Source organism: Triticum dicoccoides, chromosome 2A, assembly GCF_002162155.2.
Source record: "Triticum dicoccoides isolate Atlit2015 ecotype Zavitan chromosome 2A, WEW_v2.0, whole genome shotgun sequence".
Classification (NCBI taxonomy): Eukaryota; Viridiplantae; Streptophyta; class Magnoliopsida; order Poales; family Poaceae; genus Triticum; species Triticum dicoccoides.
Window position 1 is genome coordinate 595,236,309 of NC_041382.1, and position 20,057 is coordinate 595,256,365.

The following is a 20,057-nucleotide window of genomic DNA, read 5'->3' on the forward strand; positions in this document are numbered from 1 at the left end:
GCGGAGGCGGCGGCGAATGACAGCGCGCCACGTGGCGGCGGCGGGGCTGGGCGGACGTGTCCGGCGGCGGCGGATCTGGGATTTTTAGGGTTTCGGGGGAGGAGACCTGGGATTTGGAATGGGGGGGTCTTTAAATAGGCATAGAGGGAGCTAGGAGAGTCCAAATGAGGTGCGGTTTTCGGCCACGCGATCGTGATCGAACGCTCTAGATGATGGAGAAGGTTTAGGTGGGTTTTTAGGCCAAATTGGAGGGGTGTTGGGCTGCAACACACACGAGGCCTTTTCGGTCCCTCGGTTAACCGTTGGAGTATCAAACGAAGTCCAAATGGCACGAAACTTGACAGGCGGTCTATCGGTAGTAAACCAAGGCCGCTTGGCAAGTCTCGGTCCAATCCGGAAATGTTTAATCCCCACACACGAAAGAAAGGTAGAAATGGCCACCGGAGGAGAACGAAGCGCCGAAATGCAAAACGGACAACGGGGAAAATGCTCGAATGCATGAGATGAACACGTATGCAAATGCAATGCACGTGATGACATGATATTAGATGCATGACAACGGCAACAACACACGGAGACAAATACCCGAACCCGAGAAAATAAAATAACTTAACGCCGGAAACGGCAAGAGTTGGAGTACATATTGGGAAAGTCATATCCGGGGTGTTACAACACTCCACCACTATGAAAGGATCTCGTCCCGAGATCTAGGACTGAAAGAACGCCGGGTATTCAGAACGGAGGTGATCCTCGCGTTCCCAGGTAGCTTCACGGTCGGAATGGTGTGACCACTTGACTTTGAGGAATTTGATTGACTTGTTGCGAGTCTTGCGTTCAGTCTCTTCAAGAATAGCAACTGGGTGCTCACGATAGGAGAGATCTTCTTGGAGCTCAATGTCCTCGAAGTTGACGGTGCGGTCAGGAGTCTTGAAGCACTTTCGAAGCTGAGAGACATGGAACACATCATGAACATTTGCAAAGTTTGAAGGAAGCTCGAGTTGATAGGCGAGATCGCCTCTCTTGCTGACAATCTTGAAAGGTCCCACGTATCTAGGGGCAAGCTTCCCTTTGATACCGAAGCGACGAGTACCTTTCATAGGAGAGACGCGGAGGTAAACATGATCTCCGATCTCAAAAGCCAAATCACGGTCCTTACTATAGTAGTAGCTCTTCTGGCGGGATTGGGCTGCTTTGAGGTTATCTCGAATGACTTTGCACATTTCCTCCGCCTCTGTGATTAAGTCATTTCCCAAAAGCTGACGTTCACCGGTTTCAGACCAGTTGAGAGGGGTACGGCACTTCCTGCCATACAGAATTTCAAATGGGGCCTTGCCCGAACTTGCTTGAAAACTGTTGTTGTAGGAGAATTCAGCATAAGGAAGACAATCCTCCCACTTCATGCCGAAGGAGATCACACAAGCCCTGAGCATATCTTCAAGAATCTGGTTGACACGCTCGACTTGACCGCTAGTTTGAGGATGGAAAGCTATGCTGAAGCGGATGTTGGTGCCCATAGCCTTCTGAAAAGAATCCCAAAACTTGGAGGTAAAGATGCTGCCACGGTCTGAAGAGATCACTTGTGGAATACCGTGCAGAGAGACAATTCGAGAGGTATAGAGTTCCGCCAATTGAGCTGCAGTGATCGACTCTTTGATAGGCAGAAAGTGAGCCACTTTGGTGAGTTTGTCGATGACAACGAATATAGCATCATTGCCACGCTTGGACTTTGGAACCCCAGTCACGAAGTCCATTTCAATGTGGTCAAACTTCCATTCTGGAATGGCAAGAGGTTGGAGCAGACCAGCTGGCCTTTGGTGTTCTGCCTTCACTCTTCTGCAGACATCACATTCATTCACGAACTGAGCAATCTCGCGCTTCATTCGAGTCCACCAATAAGCCTGCTTGAGGTCCTGATACATCTTCGTGCTCCCAGGGTGGATGGAGAGAAGAGAATTGTGAGCCTCGTTCATGATCACTTTACGAAGGTCACCTTTGGGCACAACAATACGATCCTCAAAGAAGAGAGTGTCCTTGTCATCAAGGCGGTAGCACTTGTACTTGGGTTGACTCTTGGCAATCCCAATCTTCACCTTTTTCACCATAGCATCAAGAAGCTGGGCTTGGCGAATCTGGTCTTCCAAGGTAGGAGAGACTTGAAGGTTGGCGAGGAAACCTTGAGGAACAACTTGCAGATTAAGTTTGCGGAAAGCTTCACAAAGCTCGGGTTGATAAGGCTTGAGAATCAGACTGTTGCAGTAAGACTTTCTGCTCAATGCGTCAGCAATCACATTGGCCTTGCCTGTAGTATACTCGATACTCGGATTATACTCTTGAATCATTTCGACCCATCGAGTTTGCCTGAGGTTGAGATTAGGCTGACTGAAGATGTACTTGAGACTCTTGTGATCAGTGAAAATGTCCACTTTTCTTCCCAATAAGAGATGTCTCCAAGTCAAAAGAGCATGCACAACTGCCGCCAACTCGAGATCATGAGTGGGGTAGTTCTTCTCATTGGGCTTCAACTGGCGAGAGGTATAAGCAACAACTTTCTTCTCTTGCATCAATATTGCGCCAAGACCTTGGAGAGAGGCATCACAAAAGACCTCGTACGGCTTGGATTCATCAGGCAGAGTCAGAACTGGAGCAGCGATCAATTTCTCTTTCAAAGTGTTGAAAGCAATGTCACACTCCGGAGACCAAACGTACTTGATGTGCTTCTAAAAAAGATTTGAGAGAGGCTTCGCGATCTTAGAAAAGTTTTCAACGAATCTTCGGCAATAGCTTGCGAGACCGAGGAAGCTACAGAGTTGCTTCACGTTCTGAGGAGGTTCCCAATTCACAATTGCAGACACCTTCTCAGGATTCACGGCAATGCCCTTGGCAGAGATGATATGACCAAGATAAAGAACCTCATTGAGCCAAAATTCGCACTTGGAGAACTTGGCGTAGAACTGGTGTTCCCTCAACTTATCGAGAACCAAACGCAAGTGCTTGGCATGATCTTCCTTGTTCTTCGAGAAAACCAGAATGTCGTCGAGATAGACCAAAACGAAGTCATTGGTGTAGGCGTTGAAGATGAAGTTCATCATGCGAGAGAACGTCGGAGGAGCGTTGACGAGGCCAAAAGACATGACAGTGTATTCGTATGAACCATAGCTTGTCCTGAAGGCTGTCTTGGGAATATCTTGCTCACGGATTCGAATCTGATGATAACCCATACGGAGATCAAGCTTGGAGAATACTTGGGCACCTTTGAGTTGTTCGAACAGCTCATTGATGTTGGAAAGTGGGTATTTGTTCTTGATAGTCTTCTTGTTCAATGGACAGTAATCAACACAAAGTCGGTCCGTTCCATCCTTCTTCTTCACAAAAAGAACACCACAACCCCATGGAGAAGAACTAGGCCGGATGAGACCCATTCTTTCTTGAATATCGAGTTGCTTCTTCAGCTCCTTCAACTCTTCAGGTCCGAGCTTGTAAGGACGCTTGCACACAGGTTCCGTACCAGGCTCAAGATCAATAACGAATTCAACTGGCCGGTGCGGAGGCATTCCTGGAAGCTCTTCTGGAAAGACGTCTTGATATTCTCAAACGACTGGAATTTGCGAGATGGCATCGAGTTCACCCTTCTCATTGAGAGAAAACAGACGGATAGTATTATCCCGAGCAGCAAAGACAATTACATCCTCAGACGAATGAGTCAATTGAATCTGCCTGGCTGCACAATCAAGCTGAGGCTTGTGCTTAGAAAGCCAATCCATCCCGAGAATAAGATCAATATCCGAGTTACCAAGAACCATTGGAGAAGCCAGAAACTTGAAATCACCCATCATGATAGAAATATCCAGAATCTCATGGTTAGCGAGCAAACATTTACCCGGAGAAACAACTGCTAACGGACTATGCATAACTTGGGAAGTCAACTCATGCTTAGATTCAAAAGGCTTCGAGATGAAACAATGCGATGCACCAGTATCAAAAAGTACTTTTGCGGGAACATCGTTAACAGGAAGGTTACCCATGATGACATCTGACGAATCCTCTGCCTGAGCTGCATTCATCAAGTTGACCTTGGCATGCTTGGGGTTATGCTTGACCACAGCTGTACTTGCCGACCTGACAGGAGGAGGAGGAGGAAGACGCCTCTGATTGAAACACTTGTTGGCATAGTGACCCTTCTGTTGGCACTTGTTGCACGTGACCTCTGAGAGCGGACGGTGGTACGGAGCACTCGATCTTGGAGGTTGAGACGAAGTCTTGTTCTGAAAGCCAGGGTTGGGTGGGTGGGTAGATCCACTGCTACCTTTGCTCTTCTGCTGATACGGTTGACAGAACGGAGGAGGAGGAAGCCAATACTTCTGCTGCTTGGCCACTTGAGTAGAGGAAGAAGGAGTAGCATCTCTGACTCGCTTCTTGGAAGCATCACACCTCAATTGAGCAGCCTCTTGCTTTAGTGCCATGTTGTAGAACTCATCGTATCTCAAGGGCTCAAAGAGGACAAGAGCTAGCTGAATTTCTTCTCTGAGACCACCCCTGAACTGGTATATCATGCTCTTCTCATCAGGGACATCCTGTTTAGCAAAGCGGGCGAGCTTCTGAAACAACTTGTTGTAGTCATAGACAGACAAAGAGCCTTGCTTCAGGTTGCGGAATTCCTCACGCTTACTTTCAACCATGCTCTGAGGGATATGGTGAGCTCTGAAATCTTGACGGAATTCATCCCAAGTGATAACACGTCCACCTCTGGATTCCTTGTATTGCTGGAACCATTCTGCAGCTTGATCTTTGAGTTGGAAGGAAGCGAACTTGACAAAGTCCTCAGGCCTGACGTTACTGCACTCGAAATGCTTGCACAGATCCACAAGCCAATCGTCAGCATCGGTTGCCTCAACACAATTGCTGAAAGTCTTTGGCCCATTAGCAAGGAACTGGTTGGGTGTAGCAGAGTGATTCTGATGGTTGCCTTGGTTCCCTTGGTTGCCTTGATTGCGCTCTTGAAGAATTTGCATGATCAACTGTGTGTTTGCATTGGTTGCGGCCATCACAGCTTGCCATGCCTCCGGAGGAGGTGGAGGTGGTGGCGGATCAGGATTCGGAGTCGTGCGCGTTGGAGGAGCCATCCTGAAGAGGTTGACATCCATTAGCACATTGATAGACAAATATTGAAGGTGAAACCAACAGAATGAAAATTGCAACATATAGTCTTCACATCCGAACAAAATGAACGAATGCATTCCTCTTGAAATGGTCACATATCCATAATTTGAGAAGCCACTCAGAATTAAGGTAGAGAAATAAATCAACAAGGTACGGATCAAGAACGAATAATCGGTAAGAAATCCCAATCTCAAACCAATATCCGTGGAAGAAGAACTAGAGCTACGAGAATTCCCACCTATGAAACTCCCGAACCTTTCCGGTTATGCAATCAGGTGTTGGGGATACAGGGGAAGCATAATATCTCACCCAAATCTAGCAAATCCTACATCCAGCTGTATCCATCCTTCAACACATAACCGAGAAAAAACTTCGGAAACCATCTACCTCAACCTTCGAAAAGCATCCGTTATACAAGTTATGGCGATACTCCCGAACTCCCGCCCCAGTACTGGGTGGCGTCGAGGTTATCTCACCAACGAACTGCATAAAAGAGATTTTCGATGTCGGTGTACTAGACTCAGGTATTCCAGAACTGCAACGATAAAATTATGACGACAACACCTCAGAGCTCAACTCCCCGGGACACTTCCACAAAACCCCTGACAGGAGGCACCAAGACAATGTTCTCATCATAAAACCATCGGAACGATTCCAAGATACCTGCGTGATCCTAAAACTTTTTCTTAGTGAAATTTGAGAAGAGAAGACTCAAAACTCTACGTCAGGATGCCTTACCAGAGCGATGAGGAGACTGGGAAGTAAAAAGAATTCCTAAACTCTCCGATATATAATTCCTAAATGACTCAAAACATTTTTCTAGACACAACTCGGCTGCTAAAATGATCAAGCAATGGGGCTCCTAAGGTCGGGGAAGGCTCTGATTACCAACTTGTAACACCCTCGATGCGACTATATCTCCCACGTGTCGAGGCACGACTTAGAGGCATAATCGCATTGAAGGCATATGTCGCAAGTTAGGCAATCTTCACAACATCCCATGTAACATAGTTGGCTTACACTCGCCACGTCAATCAAGTACATAAATAACATTACATCATCCAAACACTCATGGCCCGACTACGGCGCCAAAATAAAAGATAACCCAACATGCGACACGGTCCCGATCACTCCCAACAGGGCACCACTACTGATCATCAGGAAAAGAAACATAGTATCGCTGAGAGTCCTCGTCGAACTCCCACTTGAGCTCGAGCGCGTCACCTCGAGCGGAATCATCAGGCCCTGCATCTGGTGTAATAGTAATCTGTGAGCCACAGGGACTCAGCAATCTCGCACCCTCGCGATCAAGACTATTTAAGCTTATAGGTAAGGCAAGGTAAATATGTGGAGCTGCAACAAGCGACTAGCAAAATATGGTGGCTATCCTGTTCGCAAAAGAGAGCGAGAAGAGGAGGCAAAGCGTGAGCGAGAACTAGAGAGCAACTTGCGGCAAACATTACTCCAACACCGTGTCCACTTCCTGGACTCCGCCGAGAAGAGGCCATCACGGTAACTCACCCGGTTGATTCATTTTAGTTAAGTTAAGGTTCAAGTTATCTACAACCGGACATTAACAAATTCCCATCTGCCCATAACCGCGGGCACAGCTTTCGAAAGTTCAAATCCCTGCAGGGAGTCCCAACTTAGCCCATGACAAGCTCTCACGGTCAACGAAGGAATAGACCTCCTCCCGAGACGTTCCGATCAAACTCGGTACCTCAGTTCTTCAAGACACTTCGACAGGTTAAAACAAGACCAGCAACACCGCCCGAATGTGCCAACAAATCCCGATAGGAGCTGCACATATCTCGTTCTCAGGGCACACTCAGATTGTCCAAACTTCCGGTAGGCCAGCCCAGAGTTGCCCCTGGTGGTCACCGGCGGCTGACGAGGTGGACCAACACTTAGAGGAGCACTGGCCCGGGGGGTTTAAATAAGATGACCCTCGGGCTCCGAAAACCCAAGAGAAAAAGAGGCTAGGTGGCAAATGGTAAAACCAAGGTTGGGCATTGCTGGAAAAGCTTTAAACAAGGCGAACTATCAAGGGGTTCCCACTATAACCCAACCGCGTAAGGAACGCAAAATCCGGGAACATAACACCGATATGACGGAAACTAGGGCGGAAAGAGTGGAACAAAACACTAGGCGAGAGGCCGAGCCTTCCACCCTTTACCAAGTATATAGATGCATTAAGATAACAAGATAATATAATGATATACCAACAAGTAAAATAAATGTTCCAACAAGGAACAGCCTCCAATCTTCACCTGCAACTAGCAATGCTATAAGAGGGGCTGAGCAAAGCGGTAACATAGCCAATCAATGGTTTGCTAGGACATGGCGGGTTAGAGGTTTGACATGGCAATTTGGGAGGCTTGAAAGCAAGTGGTAGGCATCGTAGCATTGGCATAGAAAAAGAGCAAGCAATCTAGCATAGCAAAGCTAGTAGTGATTTCGAGGGTATGATCATCTTGCCTGCAAAGTTGTCAGAGTTGACTGGATTCTCGAAAGCAAACTCAACGGGCTCCTCGTTAGCGAACTCGTCTCCCGGCTCTACCCAAACAAGACAAACAAGCAACAAGGACACAATCAACCACGTGCACAACTCAAACAACATGATGCAAAGATGGTATGCTATGCGGGATGCGATGCGGGATCCATGTGCAAGATTTGACAAGGGATGCATGAACCTGGCCTCAACTTGGAAATCCAAGTATGCCACTGGAAAGATGAGATGAAATCGCTTGAAAACGATATAAAGAACGTCGGAATCGGAGTTATGGTTTGGAAATGGCAAGCAATTCAAATATGACACCGGATCCTAAATTTTTTTTAGTGAAATTTAAGAAGAGAAGAGTCAAAACTCTACGTCAGGATGCCTTACCAGAGCGATGAAGGGACTGGGAAGTAAAAAGAATTCCTAAACTCTCAGATATATAATTCCTAAATGACTCAAAACATTTTTCTAGACACAACTCGGCTGCTAAAACAATCAAGCAATGGGGCTCCTAAGGTCGGGGAAGGCTCTGATACCAACTTGTAACGCCCTCGATGCGGCTATATCTCCCACGTGTTGAAGCACGACTTAGAGGCATAACCGCATTGAAAGCAATATCGCAAGTGAGGTAATCTTCACACAACCCATGTAATACATAAGGGAAAGAGATACATAGTTGGCTTACAATCGCCACATCACACAAATACATGAATAAAGCATTACATCATCCAGATACAATCAAGGTCTGACTACGGAACCAAAATAAAAGAAGAACCCCAAAAGCGACAAGGTCCCCCGATCGACCCCAACTGGGCTCCACTACTGACCAACTAGAACGAAACGACACAAAGAACAAGATCTTCATCGAGCTCCTCCTGAGCTTGGTTGGGTCATCTGCACGGACTCATCGGCACCTGCAAGCTGGTTTTGGAAGTATCTGTGAGCCACGGGGACTCAGCAATCTCGCACCCTCGCGATCAAGACTATTTAAGCTTATGGGTAAGGTAAAGGTATGGGGTGGAGCTGCAGCAAGCGACTAGCATATATGGTGGCTAACCTACGCAAAAGAGAGCGAGAAGAGAAGGCAAAGCACGGTCGATAAAAGTATGATCAAGAAGTGATCCTAAACAACCTACGTCAAACATAACTCCAACACTGTGTTCGCTTCCCGGACTCCGCCGGAAAGAGACCATCACGGTTACACACGCAGTTGATGCATTTTAATTAAAGTCAACTTCAGGTTTTCTACAACCGGACGTTAACAAATTCCCATCTGCCCATAACCGCGGGCATGGCTTTCAAAAGTTCAAATCCCTGCAGGGGAGTCCCAACTTAGCCCATGACAAGCTCTCACGGTCAACGAAGGAATAGACCTCCTCCCAAGATGTTCCGATCAGACTCGGTATCTCGGTTCTTCAAGACACTTCGACAGGTTAAAACAAGACCAGCATCACCGCCCGAATGTGCCGACAAATCCCGATAGGAGCTGCACATATCTCGTTCTCAGGGCACTCTCAGATGAGCCAGACGTCGGGTAGGCCAGCCCAGAGTTGCCCCTGGTAGCCCCGGACATCACTCGGTTGGACCAACACTTAGAGGAGCACTGGCCCGGGGGGGTTAAAATAATGATGACCCTTGGACGCGTGACCCCCAAGGGAAAAGAAAAAGGCAAGGCGGCGAATGGTCAAACCAATATTGGGCATTGCTGGAAAAGCTTTAATCAAGGGGAACTATCAAGGGGTTCCCATTATTACCCAACCGCGTAAGGAACGCAAAATCCAGGAACATAACACCGATATGACGCAAACTAGGGCGGCAAGAGTGGAACAAAACACCAGGCATAAGGCCGAGCCTTCCACCCTTTACCAAGTATATAGATGCATTAATTAAATAAGATATATAGTGATATCCCAACAAGTAAACATGTTCCAATAAGGAACAACATCTCCATGTTCCAAACAGGAACAAACTTCAATCTTCACCTGCAACTAACAACGCTATAAGAGGGGCTGAGCAAAGCGGTAACATAGCCAAGCAAGGGTTTGCTAGGACAAGGTGGGTTAGGGGCTTGGTTCAACAATATAGGAGGCATGATAAGCAAGTGGTAGGTATCGCAGCATAGGCATAGCAAAAGAGCGAGCAACTAAGCAAGCAAAGATAGAAGTGATTTTGAGGGTATGGTCATCTTGCCTGAAATCCCGCAAGGAAGAAGAACGAGTCCATGAAGAAGACAAACGGGCGAAGTCGAACCAAAACTCGCAACTCCGGAATGAAACCGAAGCTAACGCGAGAAGCAACCCGGGAAGAAGCAAACAACATAGTAAACAACCAACACTTCAACATGGCATGATGCACAATCGAGTATGATGCATGTCCGGTTTAATGAGGCATGGCATGGCAACGAGCACAAACAATCCTACAAATTAAGTGGAGCTCAATATGCAACGAGTTGCATATTGGCGAAACACCATGACAAGTTATTTAGTTCGATCTCGTCTATGTACCCAACAATATTAAATGTTGTTAAACATGGCAAGAGGGTGAAGCAAAGTAAAACTACCTATCTAGTCAAGGTTAAATGAGGCCGGAAGCAACGAACAACAAATCCGGAAACTCCTCATGTGCATAAATTAGATTTGGTACTGTTATGCCCTAAACCATATTTTATAGTTGTTAATCATGCAAAGTGATGCCACCATGTTAAACTAGGCAAAATTCTACCCCATATACATATAAAGTTTATTAAAATCCGAGTTACGGTTATTTAGTTATGAAATAAATCATTTTAGCATGACATAGGGGCAAATTTAAACAAACATCATTTTAAACATTTTGAACATGGATGAAAGTGACATATTATTAAACTAGACGAAAATCTAAGCAACTCTCTTTTAAAGTTTAATTAATTCCGATGCATGGTTATTTAGGTGTGAGCATTATAAAATGATGGCATATGCTGTAAATATGCATGCACTGGATAAATTGCAAAAATTCGTTGGACAAAGCAAAAAAACAAATGGGCCGAAATCTGAGGGATCTAGGCTGGTGGGAGCTGCTCACTTTGGGCCTGGCCCGGCCGGACGAAGAGGGAGGCCTGCAGGAAAGAAAAAAAACTAGCAGCGGGTGGCTGGGCCTTGGGCCTGACGGTGGAGGAGGGAGGCCAGCAGGGGCGAGGCTGGGCCGGGAGGCCTAGCGCTGGGCCTCGCGTGCGGGGAGGAGGCTCACGCGGACGAGCGGTGGCCCACGCGGCTGACGACGCGATCGTCGTTCTCCTCGTGCCTGAGTCGCACGAGCAGGAGGCAGTGGCGGCGGCGCCCAAAGTCAACAGCGGGGCAGCGGCGTCTCCGGCAGGTTAGGGCGACGGGGGGGACCGGAGAGGATAGATATGGCCCCAGGGGCCTCATTCCTAGCGATGTCGAGCTCGGGAAGCTCCAGGCGCGGCGCTCCCTAGTGAAAGGGAGAGAGAGATTCGGTGAGAAGGGAGGGGGAATAAGCAGGAGGAAGAAGGGAAGGAGAGGTGCAGCCTGGTGGTGGCCACCGACGGCAAGGCTCCTCCTTGAGCTGCGGGAGCTGCTACTGCTTGCGGGGGTGCTCGGGGCAGGGGCTGCATGGACTCAGAGAGGCAGGGGCGGGGCGGATCGAGGAAGGCAGGTGGCGACTAGGTGGCGCTGAAATTGAGGAGAAATTGGGCGGCCGCGCTAGGGTAGGATGGAAGGGACAAACTGCCTAGGATCTAGGGTTGGTCTAGTTTTAGACTAGGGAGGATATATATATAAGGAAAGAGGGAGAGTTTAGGGGCTAATCCGCCCCTCCAACTAAAATTGAGTGGTCGAGATAAATAGACTAGGAAGTCCAAATAAGAAAACGGAGACGTTTTGTAGATGTTTGGGGATGATCCGGACACGACGGTGACGACTGCTTGGGTCGGGTCCGGGACAATTTTCGGACGCGCGCGCGAGGAGGGCCGCGGGCTGACGAGAGAGGTTAGGTTGGACCTGGCGGTTGATAGCGGACTGTGCAGACGGGCTCGAGCTGAGAGAAGAGAAGAGAGAGAGACCCGGTGACTGTTTCCGGAGACCGAAAACGTCCGACGTTTTGACCGGCTACTATTGTCGCTATATTTATCCGTTGGGCTATCAAACGAACTCCGAACACGATGAAACTTGACAGGCGGTCTATCTACACTATAATAATACCACACGCCAACTTTCATCCCATTCCGAGAACATTTTCCAGCCACTTATAAAAATAATATTTCGGACACGCCGTGGGCGCGTGCAAGTGTTGTTGGGCTCAGAACGGACAACAGAGAGAAACTCGGAGAACCCGGACAATGCAAGTTTTAAAATATGATGATGCAATGCACATGATGACATGAGGAGATGCAACACGCAAGCAAATGACAAGGCAACAACAGCGAATAACTGGAGGACACCTGGCACAATGGTCTCGGGGCGTTACAACACTCCACCACTATGAGAGGATCTCGTCCCGAGATCTAGGATGGCACTGGAGGGAAAACGGAAGAGAAAGAGTAGAGGTAAAAACTAAGTTGCTCCTTTGACAAACGAGTGAAACCAAAGAGCCTTGAAAAGGTTAAGCCATATCGAGAAAAGAATACAACGGAGACAAATGAAGTTGAAAGCACTCCGGTAGGAAAGAGGAAACAAGGAATTACAAATTCGGACAACACTCCGGTTGAAACGGAAGTCAAAAACTTGATAAAATGAAAAGAACTTGAGCAAAAGGGCACAACACTATGGTTAGATGGATAAGCACAGGAAAGAACATGATCTTAGATGAAATGAGATGATGGTTGAAGAAAACAACATCGCAATGCCTTCGGAACAAAAGTAAGAATGGAATGGGATGAATGAAGGAAAACAAGATCTCGAGGTAGCACGCTTACAACAAATGCTAGAACGGAGTTGTTGGAAAACCCACAACGAAAAGAATAAGCTTGATATGGTCTTATGGAATACATCTCGAATTATGAGGTGACAACCTGCCACTCACGGAAAACGAATTTGATTGATATGAACAAATTGGCGAGAAAGTATATTGCACCGGAAAGGATAAATGAAGAACTTGGATCATTTATAAGCACCATAATAGCAACAAACCTTAGAGAAGGCTTTAGGTGAAATATAACCCAAGATAATAGCAATGAAGAGATTGATAGATTTAAAATATCTCGTTCATGACAACATGTGAATCATGAAACATGAATTCAAATTATCAAGAATGACATAATACCACCTCCAATGATACGGAAGAAAGAATTGCACTCTGGATTACAATATGAAGAAAGCTTGAGCTTCTTAGAAAAGAATCTCGATGAACACTTCGAGAATGAATTAAATCATAGATGAACCATCATGTAGAACCTTCATGAGAACTCCAGAAAAAGAGAAGATGTACAATTGAAATCATGAATTTGATGAGCCTCCGGAATAGGGAATTGAGTTTAGTCGATGAAACAAGAATAAGAATTACCTTATGCTTATCCTTCACCAATTAAATCGATGACAATCAACGGATTTGGCACACTACTTATTCTCGTATCAAGGATTAAGAGAGATATAACATAAACTTGAGAACGTCTTCGACGAATCCACCGGTAGGATTGAAAACAACAAATGAATTGATATGATAACAAGGTAAGGAGAATCTTGAACGAACCACCGTAAGAATTAAAATGACCGAAGGGTAGATAAAGGAACACCGAGAAGAATTAGCAAATGAACGAAGATACATGAGAGAGTTTAGACACAAAAGAACGAAGAGATCATGAACTGATTAGAGGATATTTGAACGGTGCACCGATGAGATTTGGGGAACGAGAGCTGAAAGCTGAGAATGAACAAGTCTTCTGAAATGATGGGCTCCGGATAATCCAACTGAGAAGACTCTTGAATTACTTCGGATGAGTGAAAATAATTCTGACAATCGAAAACAACTATGAGAGGATGGCATAACGCTAGAACCACGAATCTTGAAGAGAAAGGAGCAAGATTAAAGAGAAACTCTTATTCGGTCTTCAAATGTTGAGAATGATGACGAGAAACACCACCATGAATTTATTTAGACGCTCCGGAAGAATCAAAACGAAGAGGTTAAACCAGCAATGAAAAGAATTTGAAAGATCTTGGTGAAAAGCATTTGACTGATGATAATTCATTCTTATGTCAAACTTTCAAAAAGAATTTGAGGATACCTCCGGGAAAATTTAGAATTGTCAGGTAAGATCCTGGGAAAAAGACCTGTGGGTTAGGGCCCACTCAAGATAAACACCGTTGAAATGATTAAAAAGAGAGGTTGCACCGGTTGAATTAAATGACTTGAATGAGATACCAATCTCGAAAGAGCTTGAACGAATGTAGAGTGGAAACGCGAATCTTCAAGATATCTTCCGCACTCCGGAATAATAAATAGCGAGAAGTGAATGAATATGAGGAGCACCGGTAAGAGAAGGTACTTGAAACGAGGAAAAAGGATATGATCAACACCAAAAACTAGAATTGGATCCACCGGAGAAGAAAACGAGTGAAGAGTGCCAGACTTGAGGCTTCGTTAGAATCTTCATGAGAATCACCGGGTAAGAACATGAAGGAAAAGAATGGAGAGACTTCACAAGAATAAAATGGATACCTGATGAAGAAATCTGAGTCCTTGAAGAAACAAAGGGAGGGAGGGACAATAAAGACAACTTGGGATGGATGAAACGAACACCGTTGAGAAAGCTGAGATTGAAACTTGCTGATATTGAAAATGAATGAATCCGTTTGAAGAGAAAAACACACCGGTCGAAAAGGATTGACATGACAATCTCGATTATCAAGAAGGATTGGTCTTCACATCGGAGTATGAGAACACCGCTTAGGAAAAGGTATGGAATCAACATTTGACTTCGAAGCAACTCGAATACCACAGCTCAAAACAAAACAAAGGATTGGCTTGCGGAATAAGCCGGAACAAACATATGATAGAGATTTCATCCGAAGTTTTCATGGTGGGGCCTACACGGGCTCGATCGTACAGCACCATCATGTACAAGGCAGTGCACATGACATACGAAGCGTCCCCGAGTCGGCATAGCCAAGGACTCTTTAAGACACAACGAGACCACTGTAAGGCGGACCACTAGACGTCGAACCCCAATTTCATATCATACATCTGTCGGAAAGATATCCTAAGAGCTACTTGAATTCCCACCTATGAAACTCCCGAACCTTTCCGGTTATGCAATCAGGTGTTGGGGATACAGGGGAAGCATAATATCTCACCCAAACTAGCAAATCCTACATCCAGCTGTATCCATCCTTCAACACATAACCAAGAAACCTTCGGAAATCATCTACCTCAACCTTCGAAAAGCATCCGTTATACAAGTTATGGCGATACTCCCGAACTCCCGCCCCAGTACTGGGTGGCGTCGAGGTTATCTCACCAACGAACTGCATAAAAGAGATTTTCGATGTCGGCGTACTAAACTCAGGTATTCCAGAACTGCAACCATAAAATTATGATGACAACACCTCAGAGCTCAACTCCCCGGGACACTTCCACAAAACCCCTGACAGGAGGCACCAAGACAATGTTCTCATCACAAAACCATCGGAACGATTCCAAGATACCCGCGTGATCCTAAATTTTTTTTTAGTGAAATTTGAGAAGAGAAGAGTCAAAAATCTACGTCAGGATGCCTTACCAGAGCGATGAAGGGACTGGAAAGTAAAAAGAATTCCTAAACTCTCTGATATATAATTCCTAAATGACTCAAAACATTTTTCTAGACACAACTCGGCTACTAAAACGATCAAGCAATGGGGCTCCTAAGGTCGGGGAAGGCTCTGATACCAACTTGTAACGCCCTCGATGCGGCTATATCTCCCACATGTCGAAGCACGACTTAGAGGCATAACCGCATTAAAAGCAATATCGCAAGTGAGGTAATCTTCACACAACCCATGTAATACATAAGGGAAAGAGATACATAGTTGGCTTACAATCGCCACTTCACACAAATACATGAATAAAGCATTACATCATCCAGATACAATCAAGGTCCGACTACGGAACCAAAATAAAAGAAGAACCCCAAAAGCGACAAGGTCCCCCGATCGACCCCAACTGGGCTCCACTACTGACCAACTAGAACGAAACGACACAAAGGACAAGATCTTCATCGAGCTCCTCCTGAGCTTGGTTGCGTCATCTGCACGGACTCATCGACACCTGCAAGCTGGTTTTGGAAGTATCTGTGAGCCACGGGGACTCAGCAATCTCGTACCCTCGCGATCAAGACTATTTAAGCTTATGGGTAAGGTAAAGGTATGGGGTGGAGCTGCAGCAAGCGGCTAGCATATATGGTGGCTAACCTACGCAAAAGAGAGTGAGAAGAGAAGGCAAAGCACGGTCGATAAAAGTATGATCAAGAAGTGATCCTAAACAACCTACGTCAAACATAACTCCAACACCGTGTTCGCTTCCCGGACTCCGCCGGAAAGAGACCATCACGGTTACACACGCAGTTGATACATTTTAATTAAAGTCAACTTCAGGTTTTCTACAACCGGATGTTAACAAATTCTCATCTGCCCATAACCGCGAGCACGGCTTTCGAAAGTTCAAATCCCTGCAGGGGAGTCCCAACTTAGCCCATGACAAGCTCTCACGGTCAACGAAGGAATAGACCTCCCCCCAAGACGTTCCGATCAGACTCGGTATCTCGGTTCTTCAAGACACTTCGACAGGTTAAAACAAGACCAGAATCACCGCCCGAATGTGCCGACAAATCCCGATAGGAGCTGCACATATCTCGTTCTCAGGGCACACTCAGATGAGCCAGACGTCGGATAGGCCAGCCCAGAGTTGCCCCAGGTAGCCTCGGACATCGCTCGGTTGGACCAACACTCAGAGGAGCACTGGCCCGGGGGGGTTAAAATAATGATGACCCTTGGGCGCGCGACCCCCAAGGGAAAAGAAAAAGGCTAGGTGGCGAATGGTAAAACCAATGTTGGGCATTGCTGGAAAAGCTTTAATCAAGGCGAACTATCTAGGGGTTCCCATTATTACCCAACCGCGTAAGGAACGCAAAATCCGGGAACATAACACTGATATGACGGAAACTAGGGCGGCAAGAGTGGAACAAAACACCAGGCATAAGGCCGAGCCTTCCACCCTTTACCAAGTATATAGATGCATTAATTAAATAAGATATATAGTGATATCCCAACAAGTAAACATGTTCCAATAAGGAACAACATCTCCATGTTCCAAACAGGAACAAACTTCAATATTCACCTGCAACTAACAACGCTATAAGAGGGGCTGAGCAAAGCGGTAACATAGCCAAGCAAGGGTTTGCTAGGACAAGGTGGGTTAGGGGCTTGGTTCAAAAATTAGGAGGCATGATAAGCAAGTGGTAGGTATCGCAGCATAGGCATAGCAAAAGAGCGAGCAACTAAGCAAGCAAAGATAGAAGTGATTTCGAGGGTATGGTCATCTTGCCTGAAATCCCGCAAGGAAGAAGAGCGAGTCCATGAAGAAGACAAACGGGCGAAGTCGAACCAAAACTCACAACTCTGGAACGAAACCGAAGCTAACGCGAGAAGCAACCCGGAAAGAAGCAAACAACATAGTAAACAACCAACACTTCAACATGGCATGATGCACAATCGAGTATGATGCATGTCCGGTTTAATGAGGCATGGCATGGCAACGAGCACAAACAATCCTACAAATTAAGTGGAGCTCAATATGCAATGAGTTGCATATTGGCGAAACACCACGACATGTTATTTAGTTCGATCTCGTCTATGTACCCGACAATATTAAATGTTGTTAAACATGGCAAGAGGGTGAAGCAAAGTAAAACTACCTATCTAGTCAAGGTTAAATGAGGCCGGAAGCAACGAACAACAAATCCGGAAACTCCTCATGTGCATAAATTAGATTTGGTACTGTTATGCCCTAAACCATATTTTATAGTTGTTAATCATGCAAAGTGATGCCACCATGTTAAACTAGGCAAAATTCTACCCCATATACATATAAAGTTTATTAAAATCCGAGTTACGGTTATTTAGTTATGAAATAAATCATTTTAGCATGACATAGGGGCAAATTTAAACAAACATCATTTTAAACATTTTGAACATGGATGAAAGTGACATATTATTAAACTAGACGAAAATCTAAGCAACTCTCTTTTAAAGTTTAATTAATTCCGATGCATGGTTATTTAGGTGTGAGCATTATAAAATGATGGCATATGCTGTAAATATGCATGCACTGGATAAATTGCAAAAATTCGTTGGACAAAGCAAAAAAACAAATGGGCCGAAATCTGAGGGATCTAGGCTGGTGGGAGCTGCTCACTTTGGGCCTGGCCCGGCCGGACGAAGAGGGAGGCCTGCAGGAAAGAAAAAAAACTAGCAGCGGGTGGCTGGGCCTTGGGCCTGACGGTGGAGGAGGGAGGCCAACAGAGGCGAGGCTGGGCCGGGAGGCCTAGCATTGGGCCTCGCGTGCGGGGAGGAGGCTCACGCGGACGAGCGGTGGCCCACGCGGCTGACGACGCGATCGTCGTTCTCCTCGTGCCTGAGTCGCACGAGCAGGAGGCAGTGGCGGCGGCGCCCAAAGTCAACGGCGGGGCAGCGGCGTCTCCGGCAGGTTAGGGCGACGGGGGGGACCGGAGAGGATAGATATGGCCCCGGGGGCCTCATTCCCGGTGACGTCAAGCTCGGGAAGCTCCAGGCGGCGGCACTCCCCAGTGAGAGGGAGAGAGAGAGATTCGGTGAGAAGGGAGGGGGAATAAGCAGGAGGAAGAAGGGATGGAGAGGTGCAACCTGGTGGTGGCCACCGACGGCAGGGCTCCTCCTTGAGCTGCGGGAGCTGCTGCTGCTTGCGGGGGTGCTCGGGGCAGGGGCTGCATGGACTCAGAGAGGAAGGGGCGGGGCGAATCGAGGAAGGCAGGTGGCGACTGGGTGGCGCTGAAATTAAGGAGAAATTGGGCAGCGGCGCTAGGGTAGGATGGAAGGGACAAACTGCCTAGGATCTAGGGTTGGTCTAGTTTTAGACTAGGGAGTATATATATAAGGAAAGAGGGAGAGTTTAGGGGCTAATCCGCCCCTCCAACTAAAATTGAGCGGTCGAGATAAATAGACTAGGAAGTCCAAATAAGAAAACGGAGACGTTTTGTAGATGTTTGGGGATGATCCGGACACGACGGTGACGACTGCTCGGGTCGGGTCCGGGACAATTTTTGGACGCGCGCGCGAGGAGGGCCGCGGGCTGACGAGAGAGGTTAGGTTGGACCTGGCGTTTGATAGCGGACTGTGCAGATGGGCTCGAGCTGAGAGAAGAGAAGAGAGAGAGACCCGGTGACTGTTTCCGGAGACCGAAAACATCCGACGTTTTGACCGGCTACTATTGCCGCTATATTTATCCGTTGGGCTATCAAACGAACTCCGAACGCGATGAAACTTGATAGGCGGTCTATCTACACTATAATAAGACCACACGCCAACTTTCATCCCATTCCGAGAACATTTTCCGGCCACTTATAAAAATAATATTTCGGACACGCCGCGGGCGCGTGCAAGTGTGGTTGGGCTCAGAACGGACAACAGAGAGAAACTCAGAGAACCCGGACGAATGCAAGTTTTAAAATATGATGATGCAATGCACATGATGACTTGATGAGATGCAACACGCAAGCAAATGACAAGGCAACAACAGCGAATAACTGGAGGACACCTGGCACAACGGTCTCGGGGCGTTACACCGGCGGCGGCAGATCTGGGATTTTTAGGGTTTCGGGGGAGGAGACCCGGGATTTGGAATGGGGGGGGTCTTTAAATAGGCATAGAGGGAGCTAGGAGAGTCCAAATGAGGTGCGATTTTCGGCCACGCGATCGTGATCGAACGCTCTAGATGATGGAGAAGGTTTAGGTGGGTTTTTGGGCCAAATTGGAGGGGTGTTGGGCTGCAACACACACGAGGCCTTTTCGGTCCCTCGGTTAACCGTTGGAGTATCAAACGAAGTCCAAATGGCATGAAACTTGACAGGCGGTCTACCGGTAGTAAACCAAGGCTGCTTGGCAAGTCTCGGTCCAATCCAGAAATGTTTAATCCCCACACACGAAAGAAAGGTAGAAATGGCCACCGGAGGAGAATGAAGCGCCGAAATGCAAAACGGACAACGGGGAAAATGCTCAAATGCATGAGATGAACACGTATGCAAATGCAATGCACATGATGACATGATATTAGATGCATGACAACGGCAACAACACACGAAGACAAAGACCCAAACCCGAGAAAATAAAATGACTTAACGCCGGAAACGGCAAGAGTTGGAGTACATATTGGGAAAGTCATATCCGGGGTGTTACAG